We start from the raw sequence: 15046 nt of genomic DNA on the forward strand, positions 1-15046 counted from the left end.
AGACTCCAAGGTGAGCGTGTCCTGCTGAGCCAAGTGCAGGCGACCGCTCTCAACTGGAGCTGGTGGAGGAGCCATCTCTGCACCCTGACTGAGCTCAAGCCCGAGGAGCTGGTACCCAGTGGGTCCCTGAAGTCGGCAGAGGGAGGGGAGTCCTGGGCCCACCTAGGAGCACAATCACTAGCACCAGGGACAGCAGAACAAGCAGGAAAATCAAGTGGAGCTGGGTCTAAATGGAGGCTTCAGAGATCTTGCAGCTGACTGAATTCTTATGGAGCTGTCATTGTCTTCACCTCATCTGTTGGGTGGGAGAGTGCTGTGTTTTTACCTCCCCTCAAATCCGCTTCTGTATCGGCCACAGTGTCTTCATGCCAGATAAAAAGTATTTAGAGAAGCACTCTTTGCCCTTGAAATGCCACTTGTATTCGAGTTCTGACTTCTTATACCTTTTGATCACCCATTCTATTATGGGTAACAGTCTCTTGAGGTGAGGCAGCCATAGTGGATTCAAAAAATGAGTAAGTTCTCAGACACTATCCATAAATTAGCTTCTTATTTTCATATGGGATTAATCCAAACTTTCTGATACAGATATTACCTGTCTTATTTTTACTTTCCAAAAGAGAAGCTCTGATGGTTTGGAGGTTTTATGGACCCCAGAAAAGATCCTGTTCTTCAGGCTAATCCATGCCTGTGGGTATAGACCTACTGTGGGAGGGGCCTTTTGATGAGGTTATTTCAGATAAGACATGCCCCAGGTGGGTCTTAATCCTCTTACTGGAGTCCTTTATAAGAAGCTGAGAGAGTAGGACACACACAGGCGCTCAGAGAGGAAGCCGCCAAAGCCAGAGGCTGGGAGCAACAAAACCCGGAAAAGAAGGGTGAGATCAGCAGACGCCATGTGCCTGGCCATGTGGCAGAGGGACGGCCGATCACCTGAGGATGCCTTGATTTGGACATTTTCATGGTCTCAGATCTGTAACTTGTACATTGATAAATTCCTATTGTAAAAGCCAGTCTACTTCTGGAACTTTGCATTTCAGCAACTCTAGCAAACTAGAGCAGAGGTCCACATAGTCTCTTGATCCTCAGTTCCAGGAATTCTCACCTCTGTGTTTACAACGGACACGAATCATTGTGCTCATTTCTCTAACAGAGAAACAGAGGCACGAATAGATTAGGTGACTGGTCCAAGGAGGGCAAGCAGTGGCCATCCTATAGGTCAGCTGGCTTAAAGAGTAGTGATCCCATGGGGGCGGAGGGTGCTGAGAAGGGTTCTGAGGCTGCAGCAGGGCACAGAGCGTCCCGATTGATTATTGACGTCTACCGAGTGTGGTAGGAAGACTTACCTTGTGACCTTTCTCCCTTTAGATGGGCCCATTGTTATTTAACCTGATCCAGGACCCAGGGTTAGATTTCTTTGCAATAATTTGAAGTGTCCACTTCTTAAATAATATAGTCATCACTCTATATGAGGGAAAAATCCACAACCACGACATTTGTTAACCCTGAGAATCATACATACATGTGGATGGAGAGTTAGGCTGATGATGGTGGTGAAAGCAATATTTGTGTTTTAACTGTAGCTGAAAAGGTGTTTTAGATATCACAAACTAAATTTGTTTTAGTTTATGAAAATTAAAAGCTAAATTTCATAGCTCGGCATTCTGCTACAGCTAAGGGTTTCGTGCCGGGCTTGTTTTGTTTCCCATGGTCCTGAGGCTGGATCCAGAGAATCTCATAAATTTCTTGAAAACACAGTGTTTTTAAGACATAGGCTGTCTTTTGTGTGTGTGTGTGTCCTTGTACATATATGTGGTAAAGGAAGCCCTGATTTCCTCTAAAGGGTTAATTTATTCCTGGATGGTAAATTATTTACACCTATTAAGTAACTCTGGCATAGAATGGCAGACTGATAATGCTAGCAAAAGTTTCTAAACTGTATATGCTTACTCTAAACTAAAATTTAAAATATAATACAAATGTGTCCTATTTTATCAGAATATTAGATTCATATTTAATAAAGAGGCAAATATAAGTGACCACCACATAACACTTTAAAAACATCCCCTGTACATTCTGGTGTACATCAAGTCTGTTGAATATTATCTGAGTGGTAGTTCTGGTTTTTATTTTTGTTGATATGGGTTGAGGGGATGGGAAGCTCTATTATGCTCAACTCCCAAACACCAGAATCCTCTTTGGCTCAGCTTCTAGCTGTTATTTAACCTCACAAAAAATAGGCCGCATGATTACAACTTATTACCTCCAGATCCTGGTAACAGGTCATCACTCTTTACACTTTTATTTTAAAAATGTTCAAAGTCATATGAACAGAAGGTAAAAAAAATTGAGTAGATCTCATGAGGAGGTAAGATAAAACAAAAAACTACACCATATAGTAGTACTTCAAAAAAAAAACAACTTTTTATTGCATTAACAGGTATGCAATTGAAAATTTCCAATTTTAACCACTTTCAAGTATACAATTCAGTCATATTAATTGCATTCACAATATTGTGCTACCATCACCAACATCTATTACCCCAACTGTTTCATCACCCCAAACAGAAACTCTGCACCCATGAAGCAAATTGGAAAAGGGAGATGGCTCATCTTGCACAGTAAAATACAGAATATAATAATATTACATTGCAAGTATTTACATAACTTGGGGGCCAAGACTTTCCAAAGCCCCCCCCCCCCCCCACTTCCAAATTTGAGGAAACACCTTCTGTTTTTAAAGCTCCTCCTTGGCATTTCATTGGCTCCCTTCTGTGTCTTGCTCCCAAACATCATTCCTCCCTCCAACCCAAAGCAGCAACCCAAATGCACATCTGCTGGTTCACATTTCCACTCCTTCAGATGGAAGCAGAGCAAAAGTTGTCTGGAAAATTTTTGCACCTCTTACTTTTCCTTTCCTTCCCACAAAAGATAAAAAACGGACAAGCAGGTGGGTTTGAGAACAGCTCACTGCTCTGCAGGCAGGAAAGGGTGGAAAATATTTGCACAGAATGGTATCTGGAGTCCCAGGCTCTCCAGCTCCTCCAGGGGGAAGACAGTTTCCACGTCCATGGCCGCTTCCTAAGGAAGGGGAGAAAAGGAGTAGGGACTCCCTTTGTATCCGTGTCCAATACGGTTCCTTTTGAGCCATCATTCTCCACCGCCAGGGGCTCCACTGGGGTCTCATCTGTCACCAGGCTGCCCATACCTGCTGCCTGCGTGAGAGCGGCTCAGCTGCCGCCTGGATGAGGCTCGCCAGCACATCTATCTCTCCGGCATTTACTGAGCTCCTGGCTGAAGGATGGAGCCCCACATGGAGCACAAAGGCAGGTCTGTACGGCGAAAGGCAACCTCCTTCATTGTGCAGTCTTTTTGTGTGGATGCTGGGGCTCAGGCTCCCCCACACCCCTGCCTACACCATGAGGGGAGGGGATGCAGAAAAGGATCAGGGGCGCGAGGCAGGTCCCAGTGCCAGCCCAGCGGGGTCTCCCTGTACCTTCATTTGAGCCAAAATGTAGCACCATGAATGGGTCAGTCATGGCCCTGGACATACTAAAGAGATGATGATCATAAAAAATCTGGGACATCAAGAGAATGCACAGTTTTGAGACCAGATTTTCTGTTCTAAGAAGCAGAGACGATTCAAAGTTGTAGTTGAAGGCATTAATGTTACAGAATTAAAGGTTTGTTTGAGATTTAAATTAACATCCATTGAACTCAGGAAAGAAGACATGAAACAGTCTATTATCATCATCGCCATCTTCATCATCATCATCATCATTTTTTTTACATTTTTAATTGTGAAAGATAACATATATACAGAACAGTGACAACTTTCAAAGTACAATTTAATGAGAACAAATTTCAAAGAATGTTATGGGTTACAGCACCACAATCTCAGTTATTTCCTTATTGCATCATCATCATTTTAAAATCAATTTTGGAAAGCACAAGATTGTTGCCTAAACGTCAGAGAGGAGATACAGACTTCAGAGTTTAGGGCTTTTTCTTATGGCAAAACCCCCATGATCAATGATAAGGAACAAAGGTGAAATAAAAGCCAGGATGGGTAAAATTTAAAAGTTTGATGGTAAAATTTTTATTTAATAAAGGAAGGAACATTTTTCAATCAGAAGCACATGCTAACAATTGCGTGACTAGATCCAGAAGTGGAACTCAGTCTTAGATCCTCATGGTGTCTTATACACCCTGCTTTTGTTGGAGTTTGGTTAATTAAACAAAAAAAAAGATTGCTCCTGCTGGATCCTGACCTTTGACCTTATCATGCTTGAGGGCCAGCTCTGCTTTTTTCTCCAAAGTGGGATTTTATGATGTAAAGAGGGAAATTTTCTATAATTAAAAATCTGTTCTTCCTTAAACCCACTGAACTTATACCTCTCTAAAAAGCCTTTGTCACTTCAGAGTTAGAAATGATAAAATATTGCTTCAGTCCGTATTGTCCACCATATTCCAAAGGCTACAACTCGTTTGCAGTTTTCTTCCATAAATTAAAAGATTCAACATTTCAATCTTAGAAAAACAACATTTTGTTTGTGGCTCTGGCCACTAGTAATCTAGACTGCCTTCTCTACTTCCTTTGCACTGTATCTTTAATAAATACTGTCCCAACGTTTTCTCACTCACCCCTTTTCCTGGCTGCCTCCTCCCGTATCATTCTTTCTCTGAGAAGACGCAGAAAGTGGGCAATCGAGGGGAAAAAAGACACTGCTGTTCCATTCGTTCCGCCCTGCCCCCATAAAAAGCTAATATTTTCAGGTTGACTGAAAGTTTAACTTTGTTACTTTTTTTTTATTTTTCGAGAAAATCCAGCGTGACACGGCACGTGTTAGTGCCCTCTTACTTAACAAATTACACGTTTTTTTGACCTAACTTAAAAGCTGTGCAAATCTGCCTTGTCTGTGTTTTCATTGTGTGTGGATTTCCCTGGTACAGCCTCAGACAGCCAGGGCTGGAAGTCTGAAAAGTAACCTTAGTCTCCCTGCCAGAGCTCCTCTCCTACCTCAAAACTCCAGAGAAGAGGCTGCCCTCCGAGAATAGGCTATTTTCTGGTGGTGAAACTGCCTTGCTTTCCTGCTTGTCATCAAAAAGCAGAAGTGACTTGGGAGTGAGTGAGCAAGCGAGCGGTTGGAGAAGGGACCATCCTCTCATCTTTAGAAGGAGCTCATCTTTTCCAATGGTTAAAAGAATCAACAGGGTTTTCAAGGTTCTAAACAATTTCCTTCAGGATTAGAAAAGTAAAAATGACCACAGAAGACTCAAACCCTAGCTCTCTTTTTATTTTGAGGCACTTGTTAATGGAGTAAGAGTTCTTTTCCGGATTGCAACACATTTTGAGTTAGAACATCACCTGTTTCTAGATTCTGCATGTTTCTTCCCTGTCGCCGTGGCCCCTCCAAGGCTCCAAGGCAAACAAGGCCTTCTGGAAAAAATCATTCAGGATAGGCTTTTAAAAACTGGATCTGAGAAGTCTTGAGAGAGCCTCTGCCTGTCGGGTTGCTAGCTCTGCAGCCTTGCCTGGGCCAGCCCAAGCTTGGGCACACTGACCAGATGATGCCCGGGGAGGGGCCCTTCAGGCCAAGGCCCCAAGTTCCCCACCCCCATTGCCATTTGCAAAAGGGAGAGATGTTCTAGAACTATCAGTCTCCTCTCTTTCTTGGCCTGCTTGCAGCCCCTGCCCATAAGTGGGGGCTCCCTCTCGGAAGACATCCACACTGGGTTGGGCAGGGCCAGCCTGACCCCAGCTCCTGGCAGGGGTCCCACACGGAAGCGCCGGCCTGCAGAGCTCCCGTCCCAAGGTGCTTTACAGGCTCCTTCTGGAAGATAATGGCTGTGCGTCTTTGTCTGCCTCTCCAGGGCTGCCTATGACAGGCTTCGCTTCATGACAGATTGCTGCCCAGGGGCTGACCCCTCTGTACAGCCATCCGCCGGCCTTCCCAACCCCGTGGAGCAACGTGACAGCCGTCCAGAAAACAAGCTCTTTTTACTTTCAAAGGGGAAGAAAAAAACAACTCACTGCTGGAGGTAGCCATAGAGAGGGTTCTTTAGGTAAAACCACCGGGAATGGAGGGGGAAACGCTGAGCAAACAGGTATTAGCATATTTGACTACAAACAGCTGTGTCCAAGGCCTTTGGCCTCCCCACTGCTTTTCTCCGCGTCTTCCTTGGATTCCATTTCACTCTGCCTTACCTTCAAGTGCCTTCCCAGCCTGCAACCAAGGGTGTTATTCATCTTTCTTTCAAAAATCTTTTTCCTTCTGGTTCCTCTAATTTTGTCTTCTTTTCACTTCTTTGTTCTCCTTCATTTATTTTCCCTTTGCACTCTTCTGTTTGCAAGACCTTATGTTAACCCTGAAGTGGTTAAAAACACAACCAAAGCTGATTACTCCTTCCTTCACCTCATCTCTGCGCCTTCTACCATGCAAGACTCACTGCATTCGGGGACCATGAAAATTGACGCCTAATGAATCTTTATATCCAAAGTGCTAGCACAGTACTCAACAGTATCTGGAACTACATTAATGTTTGTTGAATGAATGAGTGACTGGGAGAAAGAATACAGACTTTGCAGAGAATAAGTAAAATTTCCTGTTAGCTCAGCAATTCTCCAGGCTGGAGTTTCTCAACCTCATCACTATTGAAATTTTGGGCCTGCTAATTTTTTGCTGTGTTCTTCGTAGCATATTCAGCAGCAGCCCTGGACTCAACCTACCAGATGCCTCTAGCAATTCCCTCTTCCCCTAAATTGTGATAACCAAAAATGCCTCCAGATCACGCCAGATGTCCCCAGGGGCCACAAAATCACTACTCTAGATCAGCACCTTCCAGTAGAGCTCCCTGAGATGAGGGAAATGCTCCGTCTCTTTGCTGATCCGAGAGCCCCTGGCTGCACGTGGCTACCAAAGCCTTGAAACGTGGCTAGTTCAGACTGAGACAGGCTGCGACTGGAAAAGAGTTCAGCAACTTCGTACAAAATGAGGATGTAAAATACTGCATTAATAATGCTATATTGATGACCTGGTGAAATTATAATTTGGATATGTCAAGTTAAGTAAAGTATATTATCAAAATGAATTTCGTCTGTTTTTTTTTTACCATTTGGGCTCATTGTGCGGTTGTGTTTGCAGCTCACATAATAATTCTCTTGGACTCCCTGCTCCAGACAGCCTTCATTTGGCTCTTGTTTTCTTTTCCCAACTTATTTTCTTCTAATTTACATTATTCTCCCCTGCTCCCTGAAAATATCATCGCTGCTGTTTCCTATACGAAGTTCTTTTAGTTCCGTTCCGTGCTTAGTTTATTATCGGTGTGACCCCGAGTGAGATGCTCCCTCTCCGACACTCTCTCCCTTCAAATGCCAAATCCATGCAATGTTCTCAGTGGTTTAAAAAGTCTCCTGCGGATCTAAAATCTTGCAGCGAATCACCTGTTTATGGTGCAGCTGCTGCGGGCAGGACAGCTGGTCAGCAGGGGCATCTTCCAGAGGGACAGCCTCGCTTCCAGCATGGACCAGAGCTTGGCGCTCAGACCCGCTGGCCTCAGAGCACTGACAGGCCCCCTCGAGCCCGTCCCAGGGGACGTGGGCTTGGGGCAGGCTGCCAGGAATCACCGGGGGGAAGTCCAGAGTTAAATGAGGTTGAGGTATGCAGGGATCAGTGAAACTGGAGGTCTTTCTTCAACTGCAGGGTTCCTCAGACCACTAATATACTAAAACATACTAGCACGCACCCGCTTCCATGCCACATGCGTTTGTTCACGGAACGTGCATGCAGCTTGGACTTTGCTCTGATGGCAGGGAGCGTCTGGGGAAGCCAGGCCTCCCGGGGGCCGTATCACCGTGGAGGGCTCCCTCTGAGCAGTGGGGGCGGCAGGTTGGGGAGACGCCAAAAGCAGAGGCAAGCGAGGAGGCAACCACCTGGCTGAGATCCGAGAACCAGAAAAGGAATGATTTGAAAGGTGTTTACAAACTTCAGCCCCATGATGTAGTGACCAAATGGAAGTGTACCCAGACAGGCAGTTTCCGGCTTGGCAACTCAGCAGATAGTGGTGTTCCAGCAAAAAGTGGGTAGCCTAGTCCAGGAGACAGACTTGTAAAAAGGTAATTCAGTTCAATACAATGCATGAAAAAAATTGGAAATAGGCACTGTCAGGGCAGAAGCCGTAAGTGTATGCATTCACATGTTCTTAAACATATGCAGAAAATAGACGCAAGATTCAAGATCTTTCCAACTATTTAAAAAAATGCAAATGTGCCAATTCCCCACAGGTAATCAAAGTCTGGATTGGGGTTTAAGTTTCAACTTTGTGCTTAAAACATAAAGAAGTTGTTGAGGAGGGAAACGCATAATTATAAGAACACATATTTAAAAGGAAAAAAACAACAACTGTAAATTGAAATGCTGATGAAGACAAGGTCCATGCTGGTTTTGTTTACATGTATCCCTTTCCCCTAGCTAAGTGGCCACACATGTAAATATTTATTGGACAACCTGAATTTCAGGGAATTCTACAGTCGTACCTGAGAAATGAATATAATTTTTTGGCATGACATAATATGATGTTATCATTTAAACAAAAACATTGCTTTTAGCTGCAGCAGTGGGAACTCTTCTTTCTTTGGAAAATGTTTCTCATTTTTAGATGTGCTCTATATTCTAAAATAATATTTGCTGTTAGGGAAAAACTCTTCCACTCTTGAGGGGTGGGAAAGGGGTGACGACAGGCTGATTTTACCCAAGTGGTCAAGGGTGTGATGAAAGTCCCAGAGCTGCACTCAGTTTGTCAGTGACTTTGGTCCCAATGTAGTCCCTATTCTTTCATAATTCCATTCTGAATTTGGTTAAGTTCATAATCAGTTTTATTAGAGGTCAGCCTGGTACCTTGCTCATACATTATGCTTGTAGGAATTGTCTGTATCTTGCAAACTAAGGAAGGCAAAAAACTAGGTAATTTAGGTCACATATAATTAATTTATTTGGGGATGTCTGTTGTCTTCATTGTAGTAAAATATATACAGCACAAAATTTCCCATTTTAAACACTTTCAAGTATACAATTCAGTGGTGTTAATTACATTCATGATGTTGCGAAACCATCAACACCGTCCATTACCGAAATTTTTCCATCACCTCAAACAGAAACTGTAACAATTAAATGTTAAATCCCCATTCCATACCTCTAGCCCTAATAATCAGTATTCTAAACTCTGACTATAAGAATTTGCATATTCTAATATTATGTAGTGAGAACATATAATACTCTTTTGTGTCTGACTAATTTATTTTTGGTATTGCACTGATTCTGATAGGAATTTCTAAAACATGACTGGATTTCCAGTAGAATAACCTCTATTTTTACTAGACATTTAAAAATTATTAGAAGAATCTGAATTATATCTCCTTTAGCACACTTGCCCCTCCCACTCTCTACTCTGCCAATCTCTTTAAAATAATATATAGGTCCTTGCTCCCCAAAGGAGGGTCCATGGTCAATGATATCAATGTCAGTAGGGGCCCCTAATGCAGAATCTCAGCCCCCAGGCCCAACCTACTGAATAAAAATATTCTGGTAATTCATATACATGTGTAGGAGTCACTGATGAAGACAACTCTTGATTAGCCATGTCAGTAGGAAGGCAGAGAGGAAAGGCAAAATTCTTCATCGTAGGTATTTGTCTTGACTTTGTATTTGTCAATATTTTCAAGAATTACTAATAAATTACTACCCAGGATGGCTGGCTTTTAGTTTAGTTTTTCTTGCTGACTAGCAAGTGAAATTGATAAAAGGGAAAGAATGGATAATTCATCAATGGCATGGATAGATTGAATGTCTTACGATGCTATGACATCTTGGCCAAATTACCTACACAAGAAAGAGGCCAATGGGGAGGTCCTGGGATGTGGGTCTGGGGTCGTGGATGGGGAGTCTTAAGGGTGGGGCTCCAAAAGCAGCAGGGAGGAATTTCAGCCGGCCCAGTAGGTCTCATGTCTGAATGGTACAACAGCCAGGATGTCCCAATCCAGTAAGCAGGTGGCTTGGAGAGGGTGGGAGGTGGCACGGAAGAAGTGGGTTGTCTCTCCTTGGCAGACTGGGGCCAGCATTGGGGAGGAGGGGAAATCATATCCAGAGGTTTGGACAGGCTGGAAGTGCCAGGGGAATGAGGCCCCAGCATCACTGGCCGCATTGTTCAAAAAGAAGACGAAGAATGGCAAGCAGGAAAGAACCAATTGAAAAGATGAAACCATGGCAAATTCTATTGAAGCCTAAACCCGGCTGTAATTCCTGGTTTATTGAAAATAGCCCATATATTGTCCAGCTGTTTTCTCTGCTTTTAGGACATAGAGTGATGTGGCATTTTAAGAAAAAAAAATGGTTAAAGTTCAGATAAAAGAAAAATTTTTAAAAACCACAGATGCTCTTGGGCATAAACCCCAAAACTGTTATCTCTACCTGCATTATGTCAGTTGTCTGCAAAGGAGGAGAGAGACACCTGGAAACACCATCTCTGCATCCTGATGGGCCAAGTCAGAGGATGACGTTTCCTTCTCTGGATCGGGCCTCTCGTCAGAGGGTGATCCACAGTCCCCATTCCTGGCTGCCAGCTCTGTGCCCCCTGGCTTTTCTCTGACAAGGACCAACGGAGCACAAGCTACACAAGGCGTTGAAAGGTGAGTCGAAGGTCATGTTGTGTCCCCCGGCTGCAGGAGCAGCAGCACCAGTTTGGATTGGGACTTGGCTTGTCTTACCCTCTCTTCCCGGGGTCTGAGCTGGGTTTGGCATCAATCAAGGGTGTCACTTCATCCAAGCATTGAAGGGTGGTGGCCCTTCCCAACTCCTAAAGTCGTTCTTAGGATGTATTTCCATAACACATCTGGGACAGTGAGATGCAATTTTCCACTTTCTGACCCAGTACTAATAAAAGGCACCATTACATCTTTTGAAGTACGTGGAAGACAGACAACACATCCAGTGCATTTAATTCATACGTGAATTGATGAAAGGAGCTTAGATGGGGAGTCAAAGGCTTGGCTTTGACACTTATTTTGTGCTTTAGTTTCCTTATCTATAAAACAGGAAATTATCCATGTCTTGCTGTAAAAATAAAGTTCACAAGATCACTCTATAAACTATAAAGACCTACTTTACAAATTAACATGGAACATTATGATGATTGGTGCACACCTACAGTGAGACCACAACTGAGCGAGAGATCAAATCTAGGGTAATCAGCACCGCATGGCAAGAGTGTGGGCTGCCGACACGTCTTTCAAGTTCAAATGCTGCCCAAAAGCCAGAGTTATCAGGAGTCTTAGAATCTGGAAGCACTTTATAATAATACTGTAGCAGCAAATATAAATTAGGTTTCCACAAAGTATGAATAGAGAGAGTTATAAATAATAACTAATTACAGTTTCTTGTTGTTGTTGGTCCCACATTCCAGCCATAAGCAACTCCGGACTGGGAAGGGGCAACCCAGGCATTCTGCTGTTTGGGAGCTGGGGAGAGCATTTGGGGATGGGGTGGGGTGAGGGCTGCATTTAGAGGAGAAAGGCCTGGGCCTTGGCTAGGCTGAGGAAGGGATGTCACCCTACTGCCCTTCCCTCCCCCTGGACCCCAAGGGTGTCTCATGCTGTGGAAAGAGGCAAGAGCCAGGCCCATGGCACCTGGCTAGTATCCAGAAAAAGGGGTCAAAGGCAGGTGGCGTGAGAGACTTTTGTGATCTGTCACATCCCACCTGGCTTCAACCTCCCTCACCAAGGGTCAACTAAGTACGGTTATACAAATAAAACTCTTTTGTTCCGTAGGGAATGGCAATGTCATCTCAGTGATGCAGCCCCAACTGGGAAAGACATTCTCTCTCCTCTTTCCTCCTTTATGTGGGAACTTCTCCCCATGCTTTTGGTTTGGGAAATAACAGAGGCCATACACTCTGTGCCAGTTTGGATATATTATCCCCCTCCCCCCCCCAAACCATATTCTTTAATGCAGTCTTGTGGAGGCAGACGTATTAGTGTTGATTAAGTTGGAATCTTTTGATTGTTTCCATAGGAGATGTGACTCAATCAACCATGGGCAAAATGTTTGATTAAATTATTTACATGGAGATATGGACCCTGCCCATTCAGGGTGGGTCTTGATTTAATCACTGGGGTCCTATAAAAAAGCTCACTAACAGAAGGAGCTCAGAGCAGCTGAGAGGACATTCTGGAGAGAAGCTAAGAGCTGACATTGACACTGACACTTGGAGATGCTTGGAGACATTTGGAGATGCTAGCCCAGAATTTGTTTTGAAGAAGCTAAGAGAGGACCCTGACACTGAGATGCGCAGCAGCTGAAGAAGCTAATAGAGACCCGGAGACATTTTGGAGAAAGCCGTTTTGAAATGCAGCCTGGGAGCAAAGGACCAGCAGGCACCAGCCACATGCCTTCCCAGCTGACAGAGGTGTTCCAGATGCCATCAGCCATTCTTCAGTGAAGGTATCCTCTTATTGATGCCTTAGTTTGGACACTTTTATGGCCTCAGAACTGTAAATTTGTAACTTAATAAATTCCCTTTATAAAAGCAAATCCATTTCTGGTATTTTGCTTAACGGCAGCTCTAGCAAACCAGAACACATGCCAAAATGTCTTTCTTTTCTCTTCTTGTCTTCATGAGCCCAATTGTCCCTTTGGGTCCCTTGTCTTCTGACCTTCTCCTCCCTAGCTTTAATCTCTAACTGTTCTCCTTCCATGACTCTCTCCCAACTCTAGTTTTCACCCACTCAAATGTAGACTTCCTTAAATTTCTTATCTCATTAGTAAAATGTGATGATCCCTCCTTGGTCACATCTTTTCCTTCTGAACTTTTAATGGCAACTCAGAATATTTTGTTGTTGTTTTTCTTACAAGAAGTGATGGGGTAGAGGAAGAAAACAGACCCTTCCTCATATGTGGAAGCATGTAGCTAATGAAGGAGGAAAGTAAGAGTATTATTCCCTTTTTGTGTGAATGGAGTCTCCCAGCAAGAATGTTGGATGAATTACATACAGGTGTTTTGAGTTCCTTAGAGGAAAGTATTAGGCCCAAGATGATTCATCTCTGACATCATCTTCAATCACATATTTGGTGGCATCTCTCGGCTGGGGTGGATATGGCCAAACTGATATCATGAGCTGTAGGACAGGGATTTTAGCCTCATTCGTGCCTCCAAGGGTCACTGTGACTCATTTGGCTTATTAATCTATGGGAAGTCTCACATTCCCCAAGTTTTCTCACCCGTTCTAAATTCAACAGAAGCAATTCAGGGTTCATCGACACTGCTTGCACAGAAAGACCTTACCCACCTCTTAGGCTAGGCCTCACTTTGGTAGACTCAGAGGACCAAAGTCTTGACTTCTAAATGATAAATGGCTTGCTATATAAATATATGACTTGCTAGGAGCTATATGTTTCTTCATTTTAATATTCCTTTGGGGTATGCAGGGTTTCCTAAGTTTGCTGAACAATCAATCTGTTTTCTTACCACGTAAGAAAAAACTCTTTCAGATTAAGGGGTAAAATTTGCTGAGACCTGTAGGATTTGTTCCTTTTTGGTCATGCCAGCAATGGCACAGTTGGAGTAGCCAGTTGGACTGAAGAGTGTGATGAATTTCAGAGGTCTTTCCATGCTAACTAGAGATTCCCTCCTCCTTCTGAATCAAATTGGGCAGTGTTCCAGTTTGCTAACGATGTTGTAATGCAAAATACCAGAAATGGATTGACTTTTATAAAGGGATTTATTTGGTTACAAAGTTACAGTCTGAAGGCCATGAAAATGTCCAAATGAAGGCATCAACACAAGTATACCTTCACCGAAGGAAGGCCAATGGCATCCGGAAAGCCTCTGCTAGCTGGGAAGGCATGTGACTGGTGTCTACTGATCCCAAGCTGTGTTTCAGCTCCACTCTCAGCTCCTGTGCATTCTTCAAAGTGTCTCTCTTGGCTGCGGCACCTCCTTCTGTCTGTGAACTTTTTTATAGGACTCCAATGATCCAATTAAGACCGACCCTGAATGTGTGGGGTAACACCTCCATGGAAATTATCCAATCAAAGGTCTCACCCACAACTGATTGAGTCACATCTCCATGGAAACACTCAATCAAAGGGTTCCAACCTAATCAACACTAATAAGTCTGCCCCCACAAGTTTGCATCAAAGAACATGGCATTTGCTGACACAGGCGGCAATTCAAAATATTCTTATTAGAATAGAATATATTTGTCTTCATCGTACTTTAAGCTAATAATTTTATAGTTCTGCTTTTCATATCCATTTTAAATAATTGTTCCCAGATATATTCATCATACTTATTAACAGTGTGAGTGACCAAATCTAAGAGAAATTAATTTAAGAATAAATTGGGTATGTCTGTATTTATGATTCAAATATCATGAAAGCTGGTAAAGTGAAACATGAGCTTGATATATTGCACTGACCCAAGAGAAAACAGCAGCAACCTAAAAGAGCCAGCAGCAGGCAATAAGTATGAGGAAATAGGTCTAAGAAATGTGATAATAAAAATTACCATTATTGAGCATCTAACTGCATAGTTTATGGTTCACATTCCTTATTTTTAATCTTTGCAGCAACTCAGAAAAAGGTATTATGTTCCCATTTTTCACATGGTGAAACCAAAGTTCTAAGAGAAGGGCAAAAGGCCCAGGTTAGTTATTATTTCTGTCTGACCCCAAAGCCCATGTTCTTTCCACACTGCTAACTGTACTACTGGTGTCAACTCTTTCCTTAATTTTTTTTGAAGGAGGGTGTGTTTCCAAGATTAATCTATGTTTAAGAATGAAGAGCTAATTCCACAGTGTGTAGCAGTACACAGCAAAGGATATTTAAAAATGAAGTGGAAATTAAATAAAATTGGAAAACATGAAGGGGCAGATGCAAATTTTATAGTGATTTTGAATTAGAAGAAAAGCAAAGGAAGGGGGTTCTTAAATTATTTTCAGGATTCCTCTATTGTGCTGAAGGTAGGTAGAAATTTCAGTCTTTCAATAAATTAT

This window comes from Choloepus didactylus, chromosome 7 (genome assembly GCF_015220235.1).
Source record: "Choloepus didactylus isolate mChoDid1 chromosome 7, mChoDid1.pri, whole genome shotgun sequence".
NCBI lineage: Eukaryota > Metazoa > Chordata > Mammalia > Pilosa > Megalonychidae > Choloepus > Choloepus didactylus.